This window comes from Lygodium microphyllum, chromosome 30 (assembly GCF_053477565.2).
Source record: "Lygodium microphyllum isolate KBCC chromosome 30, Lygodium_microphyllum_v1.1.10, whole genome shotgun sequence".
NCBI classification, from domain to species: domain Eukaryota; kingdom Viridiplantae; phylum Streptophyta; class Polypodiopsida; order Schizaeales; family Lygodiaceae; genus Lygodium; species Lygodium microphyllum.
This window is the reverse complement of record NC_141164.1, coordinates 48,883,579-48,910,521: the sequence shown is the minus strand read 5'-3', so window position 1 is coordinate 48,910,521 and position 26,943 is coordinate 48,883,579. Positions and strand designations below refer to the sequence as shown.

The window sequence follows — 26,943 nt, the reverse complement described above, 5'->3', positions numbered from 1 at the left end:
TAAAAAAAAAGGAGATCTCCACTGAGTTGCGACGAATTTACACTAATTATATGCAAAAAGTATTACAATGTTTGATTTTTTTAGAATTATTATTTTTGTGTTTATCTCCTACTAATATGAAATGGTTTTGGTATATTTATTAGGTTTTGAATATTATCAATCCATCCCTTGGCAAGGAACGGAGAGAAACTTTGTTTTCTCTTCAATTTGATGGAGTTAACAACATTATGGGTATTGAAAAGTTGAATTTGATAGCAATCTCTTTGATCAGTACGGAGAAAAAGATAACTTGGTTGAGATTGCTTGAGATTTCAAGATCTCTTCACAATACCCATGGTATGCCATCAACAAACACAGAGTCCAAAGCATAAGATTTTTTCACTTTTCTTGATTTATCTCTATGCTTCATAGAAAAAAATTGTCTTTGCTTTGCATGTTTTCATGCCTTTAAGTATTTCTATCATTATAGGTGGTTGTCTAGGGAATTGTTGCTAGACATGATAGAAAAGAATGCATTTTGTTCCTTGGAGCAAGAGATATGAATAGTAGCTACCACAGAGCATCCAATTAATTCGCTCGATCAGCCATCTCTTCATGTTTACTTTGCATCCATACAATACGAGGGAAGAAAACATATTTTTGGAAACATTAAGAAATTTAGTGCTATAGAAATTTCCAAAAAAAAAGAGGGTCAACCTATTCAGTCCCATCTTGATGCAGTCGCTTGTCGCTTTCTCTATCAGTTGGTTTTCTATTTTAATGCCTTTTGTTTGACATTGTAGTGTGTAGTTTGTGGGGACCCATATAAATTATCTTTGAATATTCTAGGTATTTTTTGCACTTGAGAGACCTCAAGTTGCTTGTTGATTTGCCCAAGGCTTGTAAAACATGGGTGGATATTACTAACAAAGAGTCCACTATGTATGGGGAGAATATTATTGGTCTCTCACCATTTGAGATTGAGACATGCCCTTGGTGGATTGATATCCCCTCATCCCATGTATTTCCAAGTGAGAAAGATAAGTTTGAGGAATGGCAAAAATCAAAGGGAAAGGGTGCAAGTGGTGGCTATAAGGTAAAGTGGCTTCTACAACTATCTCCTCTCTTTCCTTAAGCTTTACTTTTCTAACAAAGGAGTGGTTTTGAAGGAGATCAAATAAGGGGCAAGGAAGCACAAAGGGGTGAGCATGCTCAAAGAGGCAAGCAATCTCAAAAGGGCAAGCAAGCTCAAATTAATGAGACACAGAGTACATGTGATTTTTACTTATTTCATTTTGCATATTCATGTCTCATGCAACTTAGAGAAGGCTAGCTCTCTATGTTGGATACTTTATATACATTCCTTGTAAAATAAAGATTTATGTTGCTTTGTTTTTTTTGTCTTAGATCGTGAAATTTTTGTTGATGACAATTCACCACCACTCGATGTTGGTATGCATGGTAGCTTTCATAATGGTATGCTTCGTTTTATGGATACATGCAAGTCGATTGTTTTGTATGTTATGCTTGTTGTTCATTCATTATTATTGCCATGATTGTCTTGTATGTTATGCTTGTTTTGTATTTAGGTCCATCCTCACATCCTAGACCACCATCCCAAAAAGAATGTGTGCCACTCTTGTCCATACAAGGGGGGGCTTCTTTGGATCGCTCTATCTTTTCATTTGGATGTGGAGATTATATTTCTATGGGTAAGGATTTTGCATCCTCTATTAGAAATGAGGATTATGCAAAGATCCATACATTTTTTTAAAAATCAATAAATTGGGGGTGGAGTATAAAAAAAAGAAAAAGACAGTGGCATGGGTTGCTAACTTTGTGCTCTTGGATCTTCCCATGGACTCTATGCATGGACGAGACGGTGTTCCATTGTGGAACAAGGTGTCAGAAGATCATATTTGGCATGGACTTGGAGTGGCAACAGCTTGTTTGGCAGACTCAAGATGGGTTGTTTGTCTTGCCTCCATTTCAAGTGATTCTTTGAGTCAAAAATATGTAAATAGGATTGTTAGGTTCTTGTGAATAAGATTGTTAGGTGATTGTCAATGTTTAAAATGTATTTCTTTCTGTCAGGGAACTCTCCCTCGTGGGTGGAGAAGTATGTCCTACGGTGTGAGTTGAAGATTGTGCGTAGATTCATGGTTGAGGACTTAGACTTCATGGATGAGGTTACGATTGAGGGTATTGCCATGGAGGTATTTGACATGGTTATTGTATACTCAGTTTTCTTGGTGCTTTGTTGTTCTTGATTAGTGTACGTGTCCACCTGTTTGCTCGCAAGACACGTCTTAGCAGCCCATCCGGAAGAGAATCCAAAAAGCATTTCCCGTCACTCCCACGGAATGTCACGGGCTTTGCGATCTAGGTCTTCCCGAGTCTGCCATGAAGCGGAAGCATTCCGGCCATTCCCACTTAGGACGGACTTGAATCAGGGTTCTCCTAGTGGTCAAATTCCTAGAACGGCAGCTAGCCTCGAACCCTAGGCAAACTACTTTACACAGAAACGTCAGGGTCGAAATGGATTCATGCTACACTTGGTTCAAGGAGAATGGGAAACAAGAGGGATGCAAAGCTCGACCTCTCTACCCATAAGGCATAGTCCCATTCTGTTCCCCTAAAACAACATAAATTGGGACTCTAATACCCTAAATTCTAAGTCATCGTTCCTTACTGTTCATTTCCTTCGAGAAAAGTTCCTACTGTTGATTTCATTTGAGAAAAATTCCCGGCCAACTGGGACCACCCATCCGTAGGACGGCGGACCCATGGCCACATCCACCGCACTTTCCTCAGGGTTGCTTTAGTTGTCTAATTACCTACCACATTTAGTTGGACATGCATAAAACAACTTCCTTAATTAACCAATTAGTCACCGGTTCCTTCACATAAACTTAGCATTTAACATAGAAAAACAGTGTCAAACAAGTTCATTTTCAACAGGTTATCTTATTAATCAGTCTTTAGAATACATCATAATAATCCATCTCGTAGGCTAATCCATAATCCGCCCAAAGGCAATCCATAATTTTCCCAAAGGCAATCCAACAATGCACAGGCATTACTAATCCAAGATTCTTCCTATACACTAGTATGCAAGCCTCGAGATCCAATCCAGAGTCATGTTGGCCTCTTGTGTAGGGCCCGGAAGGCAAGTGATTTACGGTGAGAGCCCCGTGGCACCCAAGCATCCTCCTACTCCAAGTAGCCCCCAACAGAGAGACCTCTCGCAGTGGGTTCGATCCATGTTCCTGGCACGGCTAACAACCCCCTTGATTAGGGTCAGGTAGATAGTCGGGGATAACTGATGCTGCCTCTCCCTTCAGGCCTTCAACCTGAAGCATTATTTATTTTTCCATCTTTAGTTCCTTGAGCAAGAAATGAAAACATTGAAACATTATTTATTTTTCCATCTTTAGTTCCTTGAGCAAGCAATGCAAACAGTGCTCCTAAACTATACAAACACAATCAAACTAGTGGTCGTTTACTTGGCCAACTACTAAGGAGTGAATCCTTTCTCCGAATGCATCCAACATTCGATCCGGGATCAATTGCGACTAGGCAAGATCCCCAAGGGTTTGTTTGTTTACCCTTTGATCCTTCGGTTAAGGTCATATCCTGTTAACACAAACTAACCACACCTTAGGTTCCTTAAGTTAAGACAGTAAATACTAGCGACCATGTCACTCTAACTTGATTTGTTAATTGCTTGCTACCCTAACTTGGCAACTCAGTAGCACGATTACTCATTCTCTTACAAGTTAGACTTGCGCTAGAACCTGCCAACCTTATTCCAAGGAGTGGCAACTCTACTTTGTGATTTAACACAAAACCATGCGACATTGCAATCTTGTTGCATAGGAGTCGCATCTAACCTGTGGTTTAAATCTCCCATCAATGACGTTCCTTGGTCAAGAAGTATGCTTAATTAAGATGTAGTGTTTGGGGTGTCTTCTTACCCAACCCAATCCCTAACCTTTCAAGGTCACCACGCTTGGTCCTAAGGATTCTAAACTCAATCGGAGTTTAGTATTAGGTCGATCGATCCTTAGGGTAAAACCCTAGATCGTTAGTGTATGGGCATCCAATTTACCCAAACATCCCGTGAATGTGGACAAGACCTTTGGGTTTGAAGGTCTCGACTTGGTGACCAAGTGCCATACTAGGCAGAATTTCTAACATGCTAAACCCTAGCTAGCACTTTGAGGTGTTCGTTGTACTAACTAGCTATGCTTATACGAATCCCTTGAGGGTTATACCCTTACAAGTGATCTAACCAATTGGCCTACTTGTCTTGCAACAAGAAACGATCTCTTCTTAGAGATGCTAAACTTGTTCTAAAGGTGTAAATAGTTGCAAGACATCATATTACGTGTAAATATGTGATTCATTACTTCTATGCACTATAAGGTTTGCAATAACCCTTTCTTTTCTTGCTAAAGTCATGACGAATGACAAATTGGAGGATAACTTGCATAAAACCTACAAGGATTTACATCAAGGAACTATGCCTACAACCTTTCATTTAATGAAGTACAAGCATCACAAATATGTGACATGCAACCTTTAATCCATTCTACAAGCATCTTTGCATGCAACATGCAAGTCTATGGTTTCTTCTCCATGCTATGCAATTTTTTGGACAACATCTACTGAACGTTAACAATTTTTCCTCATGCGAATCACAAGAAGGAAGTTATTGCCTAAATGCAATATACGCTTATTCTTTCCACGGCCAATCAAAGATGCACTTAACAATTTCATCTTTTAACCCTAAACAATATGCGTTTAGGCTTGTCACTTTGGAAATGCACAAAAAGAGAAACATGCGACTAAGCTCGTAAGATGAATAAGTAATTTATATTCATACCTTTGGAAATGCAAGCAACCCAACTCCACGTCATGCACTAACTCTAGTAATTCGTTCGAGTAGACAATTTCCCATTAACTAGGCTACATGAATTAGGAGCATGCATAAATGCATTCTTCCCATGAAATTAAGCGTGCCTAATGCATTTCTTTTACATGGAATTAAACTCATAGAACCTGGGCTTGAGGACTTGCGACTATGTCCACGTGTAAGCTTGGTTTTGAGGCTTCCGCAGGTGTGCCTTGCGTTGTCAAAGAGTTTACTGTTTATGATATAAATCATGGGATTCTTATGAACACAAGAAGAGTTTCACTGGAAGTTATATAAGATATTTGCATACAAAATTTAGGCATTATTATCCAATAACCACCTTAGTTATACAAGTTCTTTTGTATTTAGCATATAATTTGCAGTTATACCATGTACATTTATGAAAAATAAGTCTATGGGAACCTATAACTAGGACATCTGGAAGTAATTAACAGTCTGCTAGATAAATCACATTAATTCAGGTACAAAAATATGGTCAAAACCCAAAAAAGATGCCAAAAACTCTCAAAAGTCCACTAGGTCCACATGGGACCAGAAGTAATTGACTTAGGTGACCAGCAAGTGACCTAGGCTGGTCAAAAAGTGACCAGGGATTGAGTAGAGAACAGCCCGCGTTTTTCAGTGCAAAATGTGGGCTGCACTAACTGAGGGAAACTGGAAGAAAGCTGGAGCTGAGATGCATGAAATGGAGCATGCAAACTAAAGATTAACAGGCCCAACTACTGAAGATGTAAACATGGTGAGAGCTCCACTTCTCTGGCTCTTTGGTCTGACAAAAATACATGTTGAAATTGTCTATAAAAGAGGGAAAATTTGAGAGAAGAGTATTCAGCCTGCTCTTATGCACAACTTCTCTCATCTTGTTTACCTTATTCTTGGTCCAATGAAGCCCGACTTGTACCCAAGTACTTGAACGACTTTGGGGCAAGCAAAGGGTGAGGATATTGTAGACTTATGGACTGTTATGGGCTGAAAAAAATCAATCATAAATAGGGCAGCCCACTATTTTGATCTATTTTTATGAGCAAACATGGGTTTTTTATGGTTGTAATGGAGGAAAATGACCTCTTTTCTTCAGGACATTGTTCATAGATGATCAAAAGTGCTTCTTCTTGAGTTTATGCACTCATTTTGAACTTGATTATGGGCTGGAATTTTTTGTTTTAAAACAGGGCTGAAGCTGAAATTATTCTTTTCCCATTCATTTCATGTATCTTTGGCTCAAATCTTGGATGCATTTGATTCTATCAACAATATACTTGACCCAAAGGATTGAAATCCATCTATGTACATGAAATAAATGCCATTAGAGCTTGCATTTGACATTCATAAATGAATTGGAAATCTGAAAATATCCTTTATGAAATGATGTATGTATCCTGAAGCATTTGATGTAATGAAGTTAGCCTTATTCCTTCTGTTCATGTATACTACGTACAAAGTGAGAAGGCTTGAATTCCTCTTCCATACTTAAATCATTTCTAAACCCCGAATCTTATTAAAACCTAATCCATCTTTCCTTTCTAAATCTTGAATCCTAAACTCTTCTTCTGCACTAAAAGCCTCGGTGGTAGACCTTCAACTCTTAACGCGACGACAATGGTGAACCCGACGTGAAGGTCTGCTGCGGAAGAAGAAGTCTAATGGGAGAATCATCAAGCTCAGGAGGAGATGCTTTGCAACAATTGGTTCGTCTAATGCAAGAGAGCCAACAACAACAACTGCAATTTCAGCAGCAGTTGCAATTGCAACAACAACGGAGACAAGAAGAAGAACGGATTGATGCTGCTACCATTAAGGCCTTAGAAGCAGTTGGTTAAGCAATTTAATGGGCAAAATGTGACCTCTTTTATCCGTCTCTACACTGACAAGATGGTCTTCTTTGGAGTTCCTCAACATGCCTGGAGCTGTTACTTTGCCCGCCTGGCTGTGCATGGTCTCGAGGACCGAATTCATGGTATTTCCCAAAAAGATGCAGGATGGACTGTGTTCAAGAAGGCTCTTCGATAAGAATTTTTCCTTGAAGATTCTGGCCTTATGACAAAGAAAATCTTCACCGAATGGGTCGAAAGGCCCAATAAGGGTCTAACTACTACTGCTCTTCATCAAGAATTTGAAAGCAAATTTTCCCAACTAGATCCCGATGACCAACAAGGTATGGAAAGTCAAAAGATTGAATTATTTTTAAAAGCTGCAGATTCTTCTCTTAAGGAGAATTTGACTGACCGACTTGAAGACCCTAACTCTGAGTCGGGATTGAAGACTGCTTGGAGTGATGTCACTCAAGAAGTTAATATGATTGCTCGAAGAGAGGGATTGCGCCTAGGATGGGGATCAACCCCTATAACAACTGATTCTGTGAAGGAGCCTGTTCCAGCTTCTCGACCTCCTGTCTCTATGGTCGAGCAATCAAGAAATTCTGTTGTTCCTTCTCCAAAGAAGGATGTTATGGATGAATTAATTAAAAGCATGTGGGATCTCCATATTAATTTATCAGAAATTAATGCTAAAGTAGAAAGGCTTGATGTTAAAGTAGAAGAAAGGGGTCGCTCAACCGCCCAAAGACCTGCACGAGAAGGCTTTAAAAGATGTTGCATTTGGTGTGATAGCCTTCAACATGACAAGAGGGAGTGTGGAGCATTCCGTGAAGCTGAAGCACAAAAATTAGTCTTTTAGAAGGATGGTAAAATTCATGCAACCGAAACCGGGCTTCCTCTTGAGCCAAACTTCGGTAACGGTAGCATGAAGAAAAGATTGGAGGATTTGGCAACAAGAACAGCCTATGCAACTATTGATGCTGCAACTTATGGGTTGCAAATTGAGCCAACTAATGAATTTGTTAAAGCATGTAAAACTAATGCAAAATCTAAAGTGTGGACGCAGGCCTTGGAACGCATGGAGCAAGGCAAGGCAAATAAGGATGATTTAACCACTACTAGTCAATGTATTCGAGGGAGAATCGGATGGTTCGAGCCTGTGGATTCATTTTCAGCTTTTTCCCGGCTAGCTGAAATTAATAATCAAGAAGCCATGATAGAATAAAAGAGAAGAAGAGATGAAGATGTTGCCGGTCCTTCTTCTTTAGGACCAACTAAACGCATAACAAGAAGTAAACCAGACCAACAAAAGGCTACTGAAAATACGCCACCACCAGAATTTGATATGGGAGAAGCCCCTCAAGCAAAGAAAACAGAAGGAAAAAGAAAAAGCAAACATCCCAGTTACAAGTTGCAGTCTGATATAGAGACCGCAACGGATCTTAAACTGATCCTAGAAGAAAGAATTCTTGGAAGTAGAATTGAATTTACATTAGGTGAAATTCTCGGTATTGCAAAACAAGGATTTCATGATGTAATAATTAATATAATTAAACAAAAAAGACAATATGCTAGTGAGGAAATTGAAGAATCTGTACATGCTTTTTTGCAAGTACTTCATGTGTATTTGCAGGATGAAGAGAAGCTGAAAACTCAAGGGATTTGATTGGAGGCAATCAAAGAATTGATTGCAGCCATAGAAGCCAAAGATGAAGACATTCATGAAGCAGAAGTTGAAGAAGCCATAATGGTGGAAACTTCTCAATCTAAAGTGCAGCCCATGCATAAGAAAAAGACTTTTCTTCACAACATGCAGGAAGAAAGTGAAACTCACTTTATTCCAAGTAGTCACTATTCCCGTACCCATTGGGCAAGGGCGACTACTGAAACTATTGTAAAAATTGGTGAGAAAGAAACTCCATGCATTGCCCTTATAGACCATGGTTCATAAATTAATGTTATGTCAAGAAGTCTCTATGAGAATGGTGGATGGCCCATTGATGTGGACCCAGGGTGGCGCATGAAGGTAGCCAATAACTCTTCTTGCGATCTTTATGCAGCATGTCCTTATGTACAAGTTACTATTGGTAATGTAAAAGATGAGTTTCATTTCTTTGTTCAAGATTCTTGCAGTTATCCAATCATTCTTGGATAACCATTTATTTCCAAGTCTCATTTAGAGAAAAAGGCTCTTGATGATGGTTCATCATATGCTCGGATAAGAAGCAAGGATAATGATAAAGCTGTTCAATTTCTAACTGTCTATGTTAATCACCATCGGAATAGGGATCGATTGAGAGATCATCCTGTTCCTCCTAATGCCCGAGAATTTAAGGGTTTTCGGGTAGCACTGCTATAAGTGGAGGCTATGGCAGTGCATCATGTCACAAAAAAATTGCCTCCACATATGAAGGAGGCAAGGCCAAAAGCTGATTTGCAGGTTTTTTCAGCCAATGGAGTTGGCTGTTATAAACAATTTTCAACCATCAATAGGGCTAAAAGAAAGTATTTGAGTCATATGGAGCAAGAGCTGAAGCAAATTGATGTTTTACCTAAAGATGAAGAAATTTCAGGACTATTTTATGGGCTGAATTATAATGATACAATGGTTGAAATTTATACAGCCATTCATGCAGAAAATCAAGGTGAAAATCAGTCCATACAGGTATGTACATTGGATATGTATGACATAATTCAAGAATTTGCAGATTATGAAGCTTTTGGACAGCCAAACAAGGATGAAGCAAGAGTAGAAACAAAATATAAAACAGTTGATAAGAAGGTCAAGCCGGTAGCTACTCCTCTACCACCTAAAAGCGAAGGATTGACAGAAAGGGTATCCAAACAACCAAGCCTTCGTGATCCTAAAGATATTGGTCACCAATTTACAGCTGAAAGTCTACAAAAGCTAAAAATTGGTGAAGACTCTTTCCTCTTGCCAGCTAAAAAACCAATCTTCATGCAAATGTTAAAGAACCATGGTAAAGCCTTTTCATTTCAGCCACATGAAATCGGATGTGTGGATCCAAGCATTGTGGCACCAATGGTAATTTTTATAGTCCCACATGTGCCTTGGAATCTTAAACCAATTCCGGTTCCAAGGGCGCATTTGCCTAAGTTATTGGAACTTTTAAATGAAAAGATAAAAATGCAAATATTGGAGCCATCTTCAGCTCCATATTCCAATCGATGGTTTACCGTACCAAAGAAGAATGGATCTTTACGATTCATTCAAGATTTACAACCCATCAATAAAGTCACTATTAGAAATGTTGGATTAGGACCAATTGTGGATGAGTTTGCTGAAGCTTTTGCAGGCAGGGAAATCTATTCCATGGGAGACTTATATTCAGGCTACGACCAATTTCAGCTTGCTTTGGAAAGCCGTGACATTACTACAATGAAGACGCCTCTTGGCCTAGTCCGCATGTGTACTCTACCTCAAGGGGCTACGAATTCAGTAGCTCACATGATGAATGCCATGCATAAAGTATTGAGGGATTATATTCCTCAATTGACTCTTCCTTTCCTTGATGATGTTCCAATCAAAGGATGTGAAGTTCATGAGAAAAATGAAGAACTCAATAAACTTGGATGTCGAAAGTTTATTTTTGATCATATTAATGATTGTGCTCAAATCTTGTCTAAATTAGAAGAAGTTCATCTTACTCTTTCAGGAGCTAAATCTGTTTTTGGAGTTGAAGAAGTCATTGTGGTCGGTCATATGTGTGGTTCATATGGCTGAAAGCCTTGTCCATCTAAAATAAATGCAATCAGCAAAATGCAAGAAGAATGTACAAATGTTTCAGAAGTGAGAAGATTTCTTGGTGCATGTGTCTTCTACCTTGTTTGGATACCAAATTTTGCCCATGCTGCTAAAAGTATTTATCAGCTTCTAAGAAAGGGCCAAAGGTTTCTATGGACAAAAGAACACACTCAGGCTATTCGGAAACTCAAGAAAACGTTGACTTCAGCTCCCACTTTAAAGAGGGATAACTACTCTAATGGACAGCCCATTATACTCACAGTGGACACAAGTCCTATTGGAATAGGATGGGCAGTTGGTCAAGACGACCTTGAAGGCAACAGATATGTAATCCGCTTTGGAGCAAAGGTTCTTAATGAACGACAAAGAAGGTATGCTCAAATTAAAAGAGAGCTTTGGGGAATAGTAAGTGCATTAAAATGTGATAGGGAGTACTTCATGGGCGCACATGTTATAGTTGAGACAGATTGCCTTCCACTCTTAGGCATGATAGCCAACTGTTCCACTCCTGACATAGCCATGCTAAGATGGATAGCCTATATTAAATCCTTAACTCCTGATTTGAAACACATTGTAGGTAGAGATAATCGAGTTGTTGACATGCTTTCATGTGCCAGATATATGGATGAAGAAGAAATGATGGATGAAGAAGAATCAAAGTTTATAAATGAAGCTGTTAATGTAAGTACAACAAAAATTACAGCAAGAACAACAAGTTTAGCTGATAAAACAACTTTTACATCAGCAAGAAAGGATGAATCAACCAAAGAAGGACAATGGACAGCTAGTAAACAGCATATTCCATGTTTTGTTATGGTTTGTTCACACTTTAAAGAAGGATATTATGCAGATGATTGGCTAAAAAATGGCCAATTTTTGAGCACTATGACAAAGAAGGAAGAATGGACTCATGAAGAGTTCAAGAGAATTAAGAGAAAAGCCTATGGTTTTTTCTTAAAGATGGCTACCTTTGGAGGCATGCAAAAAAGAAAGGAAGGGCGCTTGTTCGTGTCTTAGGTGACAAAAAGGCACAAAGACAGGTCATGCAAGAATTCCATGAAAGCCTATTGGCTGGTCATAGAGGCATATGGGGCACTTTTGCTAAAATAAAAGAGAAATTTTGATGGCAAAACATGTATAAATACATTGAGCATTTTGTTGAGTCTTGTCATGCTTGTCAAATGTATTCTATGGTAAAGCATAGAGATGGGCTTCAGCCTACCTATCCTTTATCTATTCACTATAGATGGGTTATTGATTTAGTAACCATGCCTACAGGAATTTGGAACATGAGATATCTAGTACTTGCTAGAGAAGATCTCACAAATCAAGTGGAAGGAAAGGCCTTGACAACAAAGTCCACTCATGCTATTTGTAGATTTTTACTTGAAGAAGTATTTTACAGGTATGGATGTGTTGCTAAAGTAACTGCTGATAGAGGAGAATTGGATGCCGATGAACCTCACCATTTCTTTGCTCAATTGGGAATTAAGCTATCTCTTACTTCAGCCTACAATCCTGAACGCAATGGTAAGAGTGAAAGAGGCCATCAACCAATTTTTAAAGCTTTAGCAAAATCATGCAAAGGAAAGTTGAGGGAATGGCCTAAAATGCTACCATTTGCATCATGGGCTGATAGAACAACTCATAGTGCAATGACAGGATATATGCCAGCTGAACTCATGTATGGACAGCCACCTATTATGCCTATTGAGGAATCCATTGTCACATGGAGTATCTTGCCTTGGGATGAAGGCATGAACATGAAAGAATTGCTGTCTTTACACATAAGGCAACTTGAAAGAAGGCCAGAAGATGTCAAAATAGCCATTGAAAGGCTAAAAATAGCAAGATTAAAGAATAAGAAGAGGTTTGATAAGCACCATCGACTCCATCCAAGAGCTATTCAAGAGATTGACCCTATAAGGTTTGCAATAACCCTTTCTTTTCTTGCTAAAGTCATGACGAATGACAAATTGGAGGATAACTTGCATAAAACCTACAAAGATTTACATCAAGGAACTATGCCTACAACCTTTCATTTAATGAAGTTCAAGCATCACGAATAAGTGACATGCAACCTTTAATCCATTCTACAAGCATCTTCGCATGCAACATGCAAGTCTATGGTTTCTTTTCCATGCTATATAATTTTTTGGACAACATCTAACGGATGTTAACAATTTTTCCTCATGCGAATCACAAGAAGGAAGTTATTGCCTAAATGCAATATATGCTTATTCTTTCCACGGCCAATCAAAGATGCACTTAACAATTTCATCTTTTAACCCTAAGCAATATGCGTTTAGGCTTGTCACTTTGGAAATGCACAAAAAGAGAAACATGCGACTAAGCTTGTAAGATGAATAAGTAATTTATATTCATAACTTTGGAAATGCAAGCAACCCAACTCCACGTCATGCACTAACTCTAGTAACTTGTTCGAGTAGACAATTTTCCATTAACTAGGCTACATGAATTAGAAACATGCGTAAATGCATTCTTCCCATGAAATTAAGCGTGCCTAATGCATTTCTTTTACGTGGAATTAAACTCATAGAACCTGGGCTTGAGGACTTGCGACGATGTCCAGGTGTAAGCTTGGGTTCGAGGCTTCCGCAGGTGCGCTTTGCATTGTCAAAGAGTTTACTGTTTATGATATAAATCATGGGATTCTTATGAACACAAGAAAAGTTTCACTGGAAGTTATATAAGATATTTGCATATAAAATTTAGGCATTATTATCCAATAACCACCTTAGTTATACAAGTTCTTTTGTATTTAGCATATAATTTGCAGTTATACCATGTATATTTATGAAAAATAAGTCTATGGGAACCTATAACTTGGACATCTGGAAGTAATTGACAGTCTGCTGGATAATTCACATTAATTCAGGTACAAAAATATGATCAAAACCCAAAAAAGATACCAAAAACTGTCAAAAGTCCACTAGGTCCACATGGGACCAGAAGTAATTGACTTAGGTGACCAGCAAGTGACCTAGGCTGGTCAAAAAGTGACCAGGGATTGAGCAGAGAGCAGCCCGCATTTTTTGGCACAAAATGCAGGCTGCATTGACTGACCAACTGGAAGAAAGCTGGAGCTAAGATGCATGAAATGGAGCATGCAAACTGAAGATTAATAGGTCCAACTACTGAAGATGTAAACATGGTGAGAGCTCCACTTCTTTGCCTCTTTGGTCTGACAAAAATGCATGCTGAAATTGTCTATAAAAGAAGGTAAATCTGAGAGAAGAGTATTCAGCCTGCTCTTATGCACAACTTCTCTCATCTTGTTTACCTTATTCTTGGTCCAATGAAGCTCGACTTGTACCCAAGTACTTGAATGACTTTGGGGCAAGCAAAGGGGGAGGATATTGTAGACTTATGGAGTGTTATGGGCTGAAAAAAATCAGTCATAAACAGGGAAGCCCACTGTTTTGATCTATTTTTATGAGCAAACATGGGTTTTTTATGGTTGTAATGGAGGAAAATGACCTCTTTTCTTCAGGACATTGTTCATAGATGATCAAAAGTGCTTCTTCTTGAGTTTATGCACTCATTTTGAACTTGATTATGGGCTGGAATTTTCTATTTTAAAACAGGGCTGAAGCTAAAATTATTCTTTTCCCATTCATTTCATGTATCTTTGGCTCAAATCTTGGATGCATTTGATTCTATCAACAATATACTTGACCCAAAGGATTGAAATCCATCTATGTACATGAAATAAATGCCATTAGAGCTTGCATTTGACATTCATAAATGAATTGGAAATCTAAAAATATCCTTTATGAAATGATGTATGTATCCTGAAGCATTTGATGTAATCAAGTTAGCCTTATTCCTTCTGTTCATGTATGCTATGTACAAAGTGAGAAGGCTTGAATTCCTCTTTCGTACTTAAATCATTTCTAAACCCCGAATCTTATTAAAACCTAATCCATCTTTCCTTTCTGAATCTTGAATCCTAAACTCTTCTTCTGCACTAAAAGCCCCGGTGGTAGACCTTCAACTCTTAACGCGACGACAACGTCTTTGGCTTTGGAGTCATCGTTGATGATGTGGAATTCAGACTCCGCGGTTTTTCCTTGCCTTTGTGTGATTTTTGAATTCCTCCAAGCTTGGGCAAAACAACCTCAAGTCTACCTACTTCCCCTTTTGCGCAAGATTTTGGGCTTATGAGCCTAGTTTCTAAAACTGGAGAGACTCATGGAAACGGGGCTTATGGGATCCGAACCTTAGAAGCTTCTCAAGAAGCTTCTACTTCAACAGATAACGTGGGAAGAGGGAGTTGTGATGATGGAGAGAGTGAAGAAGATGACGATGGCGATGAATTCGATGGTGGTGATGTGAGGAATATTAGGCAGCAGTAATGCAGCTGCAACGGGTGGCAGCAGCAGCATGTGGTGGTAGCACTCTTCACGACAGGTGGCAGTCCTTCCTTAGATAGCATGGTAGCCTCCTATCTTCTCCCTCTAATCATGCCTCCCCCCCAAGGCTAAGGGGGAGGTTATCTAGTGTAAGGGAGGGAGGATGATCCACCACATGGAGGCATTCGTGCCTCCCCTCCCTCTCGCATGCACACCACACTCCTCCGTAACTCACTCCCTCTCCCCCTGCCATGCATCGATGAGGGGAGGGGTAATTAATAAAAAAATTTGCACTACTTTAATAATTTATCCCTTTGCCTTTATGTAAGGGGTGTTTCTTGTGCAGCTTGCGGTATTTAAGCCCCGGCCTCATTTGCACAATGCGGATGGGCTCATTATGCGTGCGGGGTGAGGACTTTGTCACTATCATTATTCCGTTGTGGGAGATGACTTTGCACGGATTTTTTGTGGGCGTTCGGTGATCAAAGCTCTTTAATATTTCAAGTGAAAATATTATAATTATTTTTTGAAATATCTCTATTTTTTGTCATTATTGTGCGACAGATGGATGCCTTCTACTTTTACATGCTACGATGTCAAGGCTACATGGCCTCTTTATTTCTTTAGGAGAGTGCCACATTACAACATGATCATGGTGTGCAGTTCTCGCGGCATGTCATTTGTCACTATTTGCTAGATTTTATGAGGGTATTGGAGGCTAGTGAGGAGGCACGTTTGAGATCAGGTGTGCAGCGGAGTGGCAGATTTGTTTGATGCTTTTTAGAGGCTCTTTGTCCTCCCAAAGGATTGGCTTTGGAGATGGTAGTGGTACAATCCCTTTGATGCATGCATGCATCGCATCTGGCCGCCCCTGTTATTCTTTTGATAATGACCCTAACATTGTTGGTCGAATTCTACAACCTTTGGTAGAGGGACCTTCTGTAGGTACTAGAGATCAGTCCAGCTTAGACGAGGAGATTTCAAAGAGTAAGCTAGTGGATAATGCATATGACTGCCCTTTTGATTAGTATGGTTACTACTATTGGCTTGTGTTTTGTCATGGTTTGTCAAGGTTACTACTTAATTTTTTGACTTATTTAGGACATTATATGCACTCTAGGATGACATGATTTTGTGTTTGCCATGTGCTTTGAAATGTTAATGAAATGCGATTTATAAAATTCTTAATGTAGTGTACTACCATGTTATGCGGAGGAATTTGCAAGGGAGATGAGCAAGGATGCCTCCTATGATACAATCAAGACAAAAACCAACAAAGGCAGAAGAGTGGGACATTGTTTTGTAGATGATGAGTGTGGAGAAGAGAGGGTGTGAAGTGTATTGAGCTTTTGGTGTTGTCTTAAGAAAATGACTATTGTGCTAAGACTATGAGTATTGTATGGGTTGGTTTGAAAAATTTGATAGCCTTGGGTCTTTTAATCTCTATCATATGGTTTAATTATCAAATTTGAGCATGCATGGAGTGTTTTTTTGTCACTTCAAGTTGTGGCATTGTAAGGTTTGAGAGTTTTCAATAAACAATTAGATCAGATAAGAGGCGTGATTTTGGTTCTATACTGGTTGAATTCTATCACTTCTCTTCGTGTTGCTCTTTTTTATTGCTCCGTTTGGTCTTTGCATGCTCGGTTTTTGTCTCTACTTAGTTCATGCATGCTCGATTTAAAATTAAACTCTTCTTCCTGACAAGGCATGCACTTCATGACAAAATCTTTGACATCTTTCTATAGTCCTTTCCAATAAAAGCTTTTACTAATTTTATAGTACGTTTTAAAAACTCCAAGGTGTCCAACTAAAGGTGAATAATGCAACTCCTCCATAATTTTCCATGTAAAAGAAGAAATTGAGGGAATAACAATCTTACCATTTAACTAGATTAGGCCATTTTTAAGTTGATAATGAGAGTTATCCTCGATGAGACCTTGCTATACATTCTAAAAAACATAGCTGAGATCTTCATCCGAAAGTAGGATTCTTGTAATTCTTTAATCTAGTGTGGGAGCTTTCACTCAACCGCCAAGACCCAAGGATCGCTTATTGTTTCAAGTATTTCAAGCCGAGCCCTAATGGCTACCTCTCACATAGCCTATGCGCCATCCATATCTACGGGTGTAGTGAGCTTACCTCCATGCGGATCGAGTTACCTTCTCTCTTGCATGTTCCCGTAGCTCCACGATTCAAGTGCAAGCTTCAAGCAAGCTCCATCCTCAAGCTCCATGCTCCAAGCTCCATCACCACGAGCAAGAGAAGAGAAGAGAAGAGAAGAGAAGAGAAGAGAAGAGAAGAAGAGAGGAGAAGATGGAGAGCTTCTCCTCCTCAGTCCCTCACCCTCACACACTCATTCCCTCACACTCTCACACTCCCTCTGTCAAGCACAAGCTCAAGCAAGCAAGAAGAAGAAGAAGAAGAAGAAGAGGAGAGCTACTTTTGGCCATAGACAAGAATGAGCTTCTGATTCACTTTTCAACTTTATATACAAAACCCTAAATCCATTTTGGGCGGTCATCCCCTTACCACCTTTTTTACATGGCCCCGGCCGTGGCCTAGGCCCTTTTTCCCATTGTCCTTCTATCTTCCTAGCTTCCTTTCCACCGCCTGTCTATATTTACAAATTGCACAGGTGAGAGCCCGGCGCTCCTTGAATTAAACCATGATTCGCTTGCGCTCTTTTATAAAAGTATTGACTTGCGCTTTTCCTTGTGCGCCTTGTTCCCTTATTTAGGACTTTTTTGTGCTTCTTGTGTTTCTAGATTTTTCTTGGCGTGCCTTCGTCTTCCATTTCACTTTGCCTTGGCCTTTGTCTTTTTCTTTAGCTTTTCGAGATTTTCCACCTTGTTCGTCTGAGGGTTAACATTACCCCCCTCCTAGACAAGTGCCAATCCCATGGCACTCAGCGTCGTAGGTAGCAGACTTTAGCATGCACCGAAGACGTGGGTGGTTGGGATATTTGTGGTTGACATGGAGGAGTGTTGGTAGTGGTGGGGAGGAAGGTCATTGGTGGCCTAAGTGGCTAGTGGTAAGGCTATTGGAGTTGGTGGTAGGGCTGTTCTTTGTGGGGATTGCACAGATGGAGTACAAGTGGCGGTTTGTTGGGGATTCTACACATGATGATTCTTGGCGGGCTTGCAGGATGCTAAAGGATATGAATTCAGAGTTGAGTGTTGATGAAATGCGAATGACACCTTCGTTGGAGTCTTCAATACCTGCAATTGAAAACCTCTCATAGGTGGTCTCTCCCTAGGGGTAGTGCTAGTCTTCTCATCGTGCATAAGACATAGTTCAATTAGATTGGGAGACAGGTCAAACTCTAAGCAAGCTGAGAGTATTGTCCTACACTTGAGGACCCAAACTGTGTATATACTTCGGTGCAAATATTATGTGAGTGCTCCTGCATACTTAGATATTACGTAGGTAGAAGACTGTGGGCTGGTTTCACGTAACAGTGTGTGGATGAAGCAAAGTTGTCCGTGTTCAGAAGAAGTACACGTGAAGGTGTATGAGACATCCTTTGCATTGTGATTGCATGACGTAGCCTAATTGAACACAAGAACACCACACTTTTTTTAGTTGAGAGCTATTGGACTTGCTTGATGAGGATGATGTACTTTTCATAGCCATTCGTGCGGTGCTTACCACAAGTGATTGCAATGGTATTAAGGCAGAGTGCAAGAGGAACTTGTGTGAATGGGTCAGGGTGGCAGGTCTAACCAAAGGCGAGACAAGCTCCCTAGATATTTCCTATCCTTGATGTGCCCTAAACAATTGTAAGTGATGCTAAAGGGCTAGGGGACTAGAGATGGAGCCAACCGACCAAGGTCATTGTTCGTACCTAATTTGAGGACCCCTAGGTGCTGTGCTCTGATCATGGGCGCTTCTTATTTTTCATTTTTTCGTTTCTTTTTTCCTTTTTTTTCTTTTTCTTTTCTTTTTTAGTTCTTTTTTCTTTCTTTCTTTATTTCTTTATTCTCTTTATTTATTTATTTATTTTCTCTTTTTTTTTGTGGACTTCCCTGCGTACAACCATTGCAATATGTTGAGGCTATCACCCTTTCAATGGGTTGGGAAATGTCAAGGTTCGAAGGCTCAGAAAATGGATATTACAATGATGAGTGTGTCCTAGCCTCATTGTTAGAGAATTAGTTGTTGAGATGGGGAGATACACATGAGATATTGCAACCCTCTTTGGAACATGCGATATTGGTACAACTGGGGTAACAGCTGCTGTGAGTGCTCGGCGTAGAGTATAATCTAGAAACAGAAAGTGGTTAAGCTCATGCTTTGGGCCATGTGACATGGGCACTCGCAAGGGTGATTTTCATTTTCGATAGCATGGCTTTGTCACGGCTCTTCGTGTGGTTGGCGGTCTTGTGGTGTCTTGGGTATTGAACACTTTTACACGAAGACCTGCGTCATCCTGCATCCACTTGTCACTTCATGAGAGTACATGCATGGCTCATGCCACAACTATAATAAACCAATGCAACACAAGGAGACGTCACGATACTTATCACATGCGCTTGATTATCTTTTTCTTTTGCCAAAGATGTGAAACATAATAAACGCAGATATGAAAAGTTTATATAATTGGGAAATATGTCAGCACGTAACCCGTTAGAGACAAAAAGTCATGGCCAGGTAGAATTTGATAAGCCTTTTACATAACATGGGGCTACTCTATTTGTACGAGGCGAGGTGAGTCCGGGTGGTCGGGCGATTGAGGGTTTATTGGTGAGGGGCGCCTATGAGGTTGGGCAAGGAAGATGTCGCCCAGGACCTAAATGGTGTAGTCCCTGGCCGCAACTATTTCCAGAATACTTTTGGACAATGCATCAAATTACTGCTTGTCTCGAGCTGCCCTCTCCTCTTTCGAGCACCTGGTGCTCAAGCGTCTGTTGGGGGCCTGCACGATCGGTGTTGCCACGCCTTGTGTGCTCCCTTGAGCTTCTATTCCCCTGGTCTGGGGATTTTTTGGCCTACGTCCGGGGCGGTGTCGCTTGGGGCCTCATTTCTTTGCATACCTTTTGAGGCTAGGTACATAGTATTTCGGTAGAGGAGCTTGTGCTGTATGCTGCCTTGGACGGTGGATAACATCTTTGCAAGCCAGCTGCACTGGGTGCTCCATGTCTGCTACCGTAGGGGGACCTGCAAAATGCAAATGAAGGAATAGGCCTTGAGACATGATAAAACTATTCGCATGTAAGAGATTATACAGTGGGTTATCAAGCACACATGAGGAGGAGGGGAGAGGTGCGGCATGCACTGTTTGTAATAGAGGGATGGCCCCTATAATGATGTTCATTTGGCCTCTAGCCATTAGCAGATCTTGGCTTATGCTAAGTTGTGTGGACTGGTTGTCATGGAGTGGGGCAGGGCTCATCCTCAGAAGGATAGACCGGAAAGGGGGAAAGGTGTATAGAAAGGGATGGTACCCTGTCTACACCCTCAGAGATGTTGGTTAGAGCTTCCTATGGTGGTGATGAGGGTTGCATGCCCTCCACCTGGAGGTAGGAATGGTCACACAACTTCTAAATGTGTAGTGAGAGGAGGACTTGAGGAAATTAGCCTGTTGAACCCAACTCTTCTCTCTGCGCTTGACTATCATTGCTTGTGTGTGTTGACATTGTCTATACAGGGTCACAAAATTCATTGTTTATTTATGTACATATTTACGAATCCATGTCACTTCTCGAGGATAAAAAGCCAATTGTAGAACTCTGGATTGTACTGGAATGTAGTACATGCATCTAATACTCGTGGCAGCTTACTCACTATCGATAGATATTTTGCAACATCGAGTAGCATGGAACCTTGTTTGAGTCTACTAGTAACATGTAACTCCTCCTTAGTGAGAACCTTATCAGACAAAGAGTTCTCTTGGCTAGTTTCAGCTAAGTCCGTACCCCAAATGGCAGTTAGCACTTGAAAGGAAGTTGGTGCCACATAAGTTGGGTCTCTTTGAGACCGCCATTTGGCCAATCGCTCCTCTAAGACTGTCATGATCTGGGCTCCTAGTTCGGCCATTGCAATGCAAATTTCAAAACAACATTGTTCAAATTGGCTTTGACCCTCTGATTGTCACTTTAGTTGCTCTATCTCTAAGAGATTTGGTTGGCAGAGCACATAATTGAATGTTATAGTTAAGCATAGTTCGTCAGCTTCCTCGTTAGAGATGAGTCGTATGTGTTCATACAGGAGCCTCTTATAGTGCTCGTCAAGATGTTCTCGCTCTTCCCAAGATAAGGGAAATGGCAAGTATTCTTCAAGCTACTCTTTAGGGAATGTGCCCATGTTTGCTAGGACATAGACACGTGCAAACACTTTGAGCTTAGCATCCAACTCGGTTAAGCATTCTGCTACACTTCTATGTTCAACGAGGGCTTTCTCGGTTGCTATCTCATGCAAAGTTCTAGGAGTTTGCCTAGGCCTTAGCATAGCTAGGGGCTCAGGCCTGAACGAGCAAGATTGGTCAACGCTAGGATTTCTTATGCTCTTGGGGTTTCCATGTTTCTTCTGAGGCTTTTTTATTGCGCCATGGTTCTCCTTGGACGTGACTAGTATAGATTTTTCACCTTGTTGTGATAGCATTGTATCCACTCTTGATTGGTCAATACGAGTTCTATTGTCGGTGGATTGAGTGTTGGAAGTAGCCATTGATGGTAACAACTGCTTTGTTTTTTTAGAGCACACGGATGTGTCTGAGGTTTCACCACTATTAGGAGAGACATCAATGGGTTCATTGGTGGATGGACTCAATGCTTTATTCCTCAACTCTCCAACGCTCTTAGTCTTAATGCTCTTGGGATCCACGACCACCTGTAAATGCTGTTGTTTTTGTTGTTTTCTCCTCTTTTCTTGGTGAAGGTGCATAACTTAATGACTTAGGACCTTGAACTAGGTCAACCCTTGATGTGCTTGGTTGGGCCTCAGCTTTCCCCTTCTCTGGTGTGTCCTCATGGGACGTAGCTACACCCTGTTGGAGATCCTTACTAGGTTGAGAGGGTACAACTACCTCTCTTTTTGGAGAGTCTAGCTCTTTAGTCAATTCCCTTCTATTTAACTCCTCTAGCTTAGGCTTCAAGTACTTTGGAAGTGTTGGATTTTTCAAGGATGCTGGTTGCGGCACCTCCTCCATAGGTGAACTGCTAAGGACACGTTCCGCAAGGGGTGTTGTCACGGCCAAGGGCTGTGACTGCTATGATCCCTGATTGGAAGTAGTAGCGGCTAGTCCAGTGGGCTGGCTACCCTTGGTGGATTGCGATGTCAAGTCCCTAGGGCGATGGAAAGTGGTCATGTCTTTTGTTGCCCTTTGAGCATTCACTTGTGTAGATCGAGCATGAGTTGATCTAGTCACATTAGGTTGCATAGGCATATCCCTGGGCCGAGAGCTTCGGATGATGTCATGTCCCACCTCTTGGACATTTGGAAGCTTAGATGGAGATAGAGATTGGGATTGACAGCTGCACTTGATGACTGCTGTTGTGCTTCGTGTGTACGTTTAGGGAAAGAGGTTGTAGGAGACTTGGGACTCTTAAGTGGCTCCGACACTGGCTAGAAGATTTGCTCATGGCTGTTAGATGACTTTACCATTTGCTTTATTGAGCATTTAACCTTGCCATGAGCAATGTTGTGCCTATGATGCTTGTTATCCTCTTAGGGAATCAAAGGCTCCTTGGGCACTAGTGGCTTTTGCGTATCCTCAACAATTACATCTGATATCTGCTTGGCAAGCACGCTAGGTTGAGGATCTATCCTTTGATTGGTCTTGTTTTGTTTCTTGATTTCAATCGTGAGGGGCTTGGTCACTCCAATGTTTCTGACTTGAGACTTGGTTTTTCATTTACATCTCCTCCTATGCTTCTTGGCTCTTGATATGATCTGGCCTTTAATAGACATAGGACGTTTAGCAGGGGGTTTTGGCACCCAAATCCATCGGTTACTTGCGTAATACCCTTAAGCACGTAGCAACGCTTTGGATATCCATCGCGGTGTTGTGATGACCCTCTATGGATGCCTTTGTTTATAAGACTTGGGCTTCTTTTGGGGTCTTCTATGATATTTTTAAGTCCAAATCCCGTCCTTGGTCTTGTCTCTTGACCTTCTTGTTTTAGGAATGGCTTCACTCACTGGTTCTCATTATTTGACCTGTGCTTGTATCAACTCTTCCAACAAGTCCTTGCTCTCATTAGCAGGCTTGACTGTCATGTCAGCACCCCCTTTGCCTTTCCCTTGAGGTTCGATGAGGTCACCCTTGCTAAAGGTTGTGACTATCCTCACACCCAGTAGTGTCAGGTGTATCCTCTATGCTACATAGTCAGACTCACACTTGGTTGCCCTTTTGAAGGGCCTTTCAAGGAGGGTTTCCTTCCCATAATTAGCACTATTTGGAGAAACATGAAATAGGATAGGCAAGCTTTCAGTTTCAATTGTCGCAAGGATTTTGCACTTCCCTATGAGTGCTTGTGGGTGTCCCCCGTAAGGGCTAAGAGTTGCATTAGTCAGTGTGAGCTCTGGTTGGCCTAGTAGGGTCCATGATTCATAGGTCAAGATATTAAAATTTGCTCCTTCATCAATCAAAGCATCGATAGTATGCTCTCTCTTCGCGGTGAGTTTGACCCTAAGATAAGTAGGTGGTGCTATGTCTTCGTCTTCTGAGTCTTGGCTTGTAAATTCAAGCCTTCTAACAAATGCCCTTGAGTCCCCAACTGCATGACCAGATGTGTATCCTCCACCGATGTCTTGGGTTGTCTGTGTAGTGCTGCTCAGGGTACATCTCTCGTCAAGAGTGTCATGTCTAGTCATCTTTGCATTTGTAGCTTGCTGATGCTGCATTTTGCTTTGACTAGACACGGTCTGAACACAATGTCTTTGTGTTCTCGTGGGGTGGCCTTTTTGCCCTTGATGGCTAGATTGGCCTGTTGAGGTTCTAGGGTCTCTTTTTGTCTTTTTTTGGGTGTGGGCTGTGTGGGCTTCTATTTGCTGCTTTGTACGTGAAGATCTATGCTTCTATAGAGCCATTACTATACTAGGACCTAATCTACAGGACCTATCACAACGCGTGTTTTCTCTCCAACCTACTTGGGGGAGATGCGAAGGGGACAGGGTCGTTATGGTAAACGCCATGTGCAATTTGGAGGACCTTTTATAGCCAAAATTTGAAATACTTGCTCTAAGTTTTAGCCCAGTGATGGATTTGTGATGTGCCTTAACCTCCACGTAGCCTTTGGGGTCAATTTCGAGGTTTACATGCGTCAAAATTTGTGTTCTACATGCATGTCCGATTTTGACAGTTTTCTGTCCGATTCTCAAATGTCTGATTTTCAGGAGTCCGATTATCAGAATCGGATGTTGGATTTTGGGTTGGTCCAATCGGTCCAGTGGTTCGATTTTGGTCACGTCTAATTTCTGAGATCGAATGTCTGATTTTCACAAGCGCCCGATATTCTGAACCCATCCGATCCCTTGTGTTAGATTTTCGTGTGTGCAATTCTGAAGTCCGAGTGTCCGATTTTGAGACTGGGTCCGATTCTCGCAATGGTCCGATTCTAGGAATCAGATCAGACAGGGTGGTCCGATTCTAGTAGTCAGACAGTCCGACCCCAAAATTGAATGGTCGAATTCTGGGAATTAGACGGACTCGTTCCAGAGTGCAGACAATGGCCCGTGGGTTGCACGCAATGCCTCAAGGTCAACGCCTACTCCACAGAATCATCCAGTGCCTTCCAGATAGGTACAAAACACTACAAGGAAATGCTAGACTTACCTAGAATCATTGTGTCACTTGAATCGATCGGCACTTCAGATGTCTCCCTGCCTCTCTCTCTTTCTCTCTCACTCTTACCTGGCTCTCAAGATCACTATGGTCTTTCCTGGTTCCCTAGGACTTTTATTTTCCCATCCCAGCCTGCTGTAACCTCGAAAATTAATCCCTCATACTCTTCTGACCAGAAATCTGAATCTGTGCCCCTATTTCCCTGTTTCAGCCTATTATACACCAACAAAAAACTCTGCTGTTTGCTCCAATGTTTTGCTCCTAACCTTCCTAAATGCAAGAAAAAAATATAAGAAAAATACCTACACTACTCCATCATGCTTTCCCAAGTCCAAAATAACAAAAACCTACTTGCTAAAGAGATTGAATACCTCTTCAAACTCCCTTGCTTCTTACCTATCTACCTCAAGTACCAGTTCGGGGAAAACCCTACTTCAACGCTCGATTTGAAGCGCACAAGTGCTCAAGGCTTAAATCCGTGAACCAAAATGTGGGAGCTTTCGCTCAACTGCCAAGGCCCACGGACCGCTTATTGTTTCAAGCGTTCCAAGCCGAGCCCTAATGGCTACCTCTCACATAGCTGACGCGCCATCCATATCTACGGGTTTAGTGAGCTTACCTCCATGCTGATCGAGTTACCTCCTCTGCCACGCACTCCGGTAGCTCCACTATTCAAGTGCAAGCTTCAAGCAAGCTCCATCCTCAAGCTCCATGCTCCAAGCTCCATCACCGTGAGCATGACAAGAGAAGAGAAGAGAAGAGAAGAAGAGAGGAGAAGATGGAGAGCTTCTCCTCCCCGGTCCCTCACCCTCACACACTCACTCCCTCACACTCTCACACTCCCTCTCTCAAGCACAAGCTCAAGCAAGCAAGAACAAGAAGAAGAAGAAGAAGAGAAGAGCTACTTTTGGACACACAAGAATAAGCTTCTCATTCACTTTTCAACTTTATATACAAAACCCTAAATCCCTTTTGGGCGTGTTGAGATATCGAGCTCCACTCGTGATATGCCAGGGTGATCGTTGTGTATTTATGTCACCGACTTGTCAGTTGCAGACACGGTTGGTACACCGCCCATGAATAATAGCTACATGATAGCTATCCTTATCTACTTTAGTTCGTGGCTCAATTAGTATGCCACCTTAGTTAGTTGAGTTTGGTTTGAGACCCATATTTAGGGTTCTTCTATTTCTTTGTACTTTAGTTCTTCTTGGCTTACACAACTAAGAAGAGAAAAACTGTTTTCAGCCTCCACCCTTGTGTGTCTTCCCCCATTGTGCAAGCAAGAAAGCTTCAAGCGACACTCCTTCCTTCTCTCCCACAATCTTGACATGGTATCAGAGCCTTGTTCGTGGTAAGGAGCTCAAGAAAGCAAGCCAAGCTCGCGCTGTTCTGGTAAGAGGAGCAATGTTGCTTTCATTTTCTGTTTTGGGAGCAGATCTCTGCCAGGTAGCACAGCCGGAAAGTGCAGGAGTGCATTGTCTCAGGTTGAGACGCCCTTCGCGGTGAAGGAAGAGGGTAGTATATGTTGCGGACTTTAGCATGCACGGAAGACGTGGGTGGTTGAAATTTGTGTTTGACATGGAGGAGTGTTGGTAGTGGTGGGGAGGAAGGTCATTGGTGGCACGTTGGTGGCCTAAGTGGCTAGTGGTAAGGCTATTGGAGTTGGTGGTAGGGCTGTTCTTTGTGGGGATTGCACAGATGGAGTACAAGTGGCGGTTTGTTGGGGATTCTACACATGATGATTCTTGGCGAGCTTGCAGGATGCTAAAGGATATGAATTTAGAGTTGAGTGTTGATGAAAGGCGAACGACACCTTCGTTGGAGTCTTCAATACCTGCAATTGAAAACCTCTCATAGGTGGTCTCTCCCTAGGGGTAGTGCTAGTCTTCTCATCGTGCACAAGACATAGTTCAATTAGATTGGGAGATAGGTCAAACTCGAAGCAAGCTGAGAGTATTGTCCTACACTTGAGGACCCAAATTGTGTATATACTTCGGTGCAAATATTATGTGAGTGCTCCTGCATACTTAGATATTACGTAGGTAGAAGACTGTGGGCTGGTCTCACGTAATAGTGTGTGGATGAAGCAAAGTTGTCCGTGTTCAGAAGAAGTACACGTGAAGGTGTATGAGACATCCTTTGTGTTGTGATTGCATGACGTAGCCTAGTTGAACAGAAGAACACCACACTTTTGTTAGTTGAGAGCTATTGGACTTGCTTGATGAGGATGATGTACTTTTCATAGCCATTCGTGCGGTGCTTACCACAAGTGATTG

The 26,943-nt window shown here is 41.3% G+C and overlaps 1 pseudogene; it reads left to right on the top strand.

The window, feature by feature from the left end:
• Nucleotides 1-919: 919 nt before the first annotated feature.
• On the top strand, nt 920-15,651 carry LOC148009819 (uncharacterized; annotated as a pseudogene).
• Nucleotides 15,652-26,943: the final 11,292 nt, after the last annotated feature.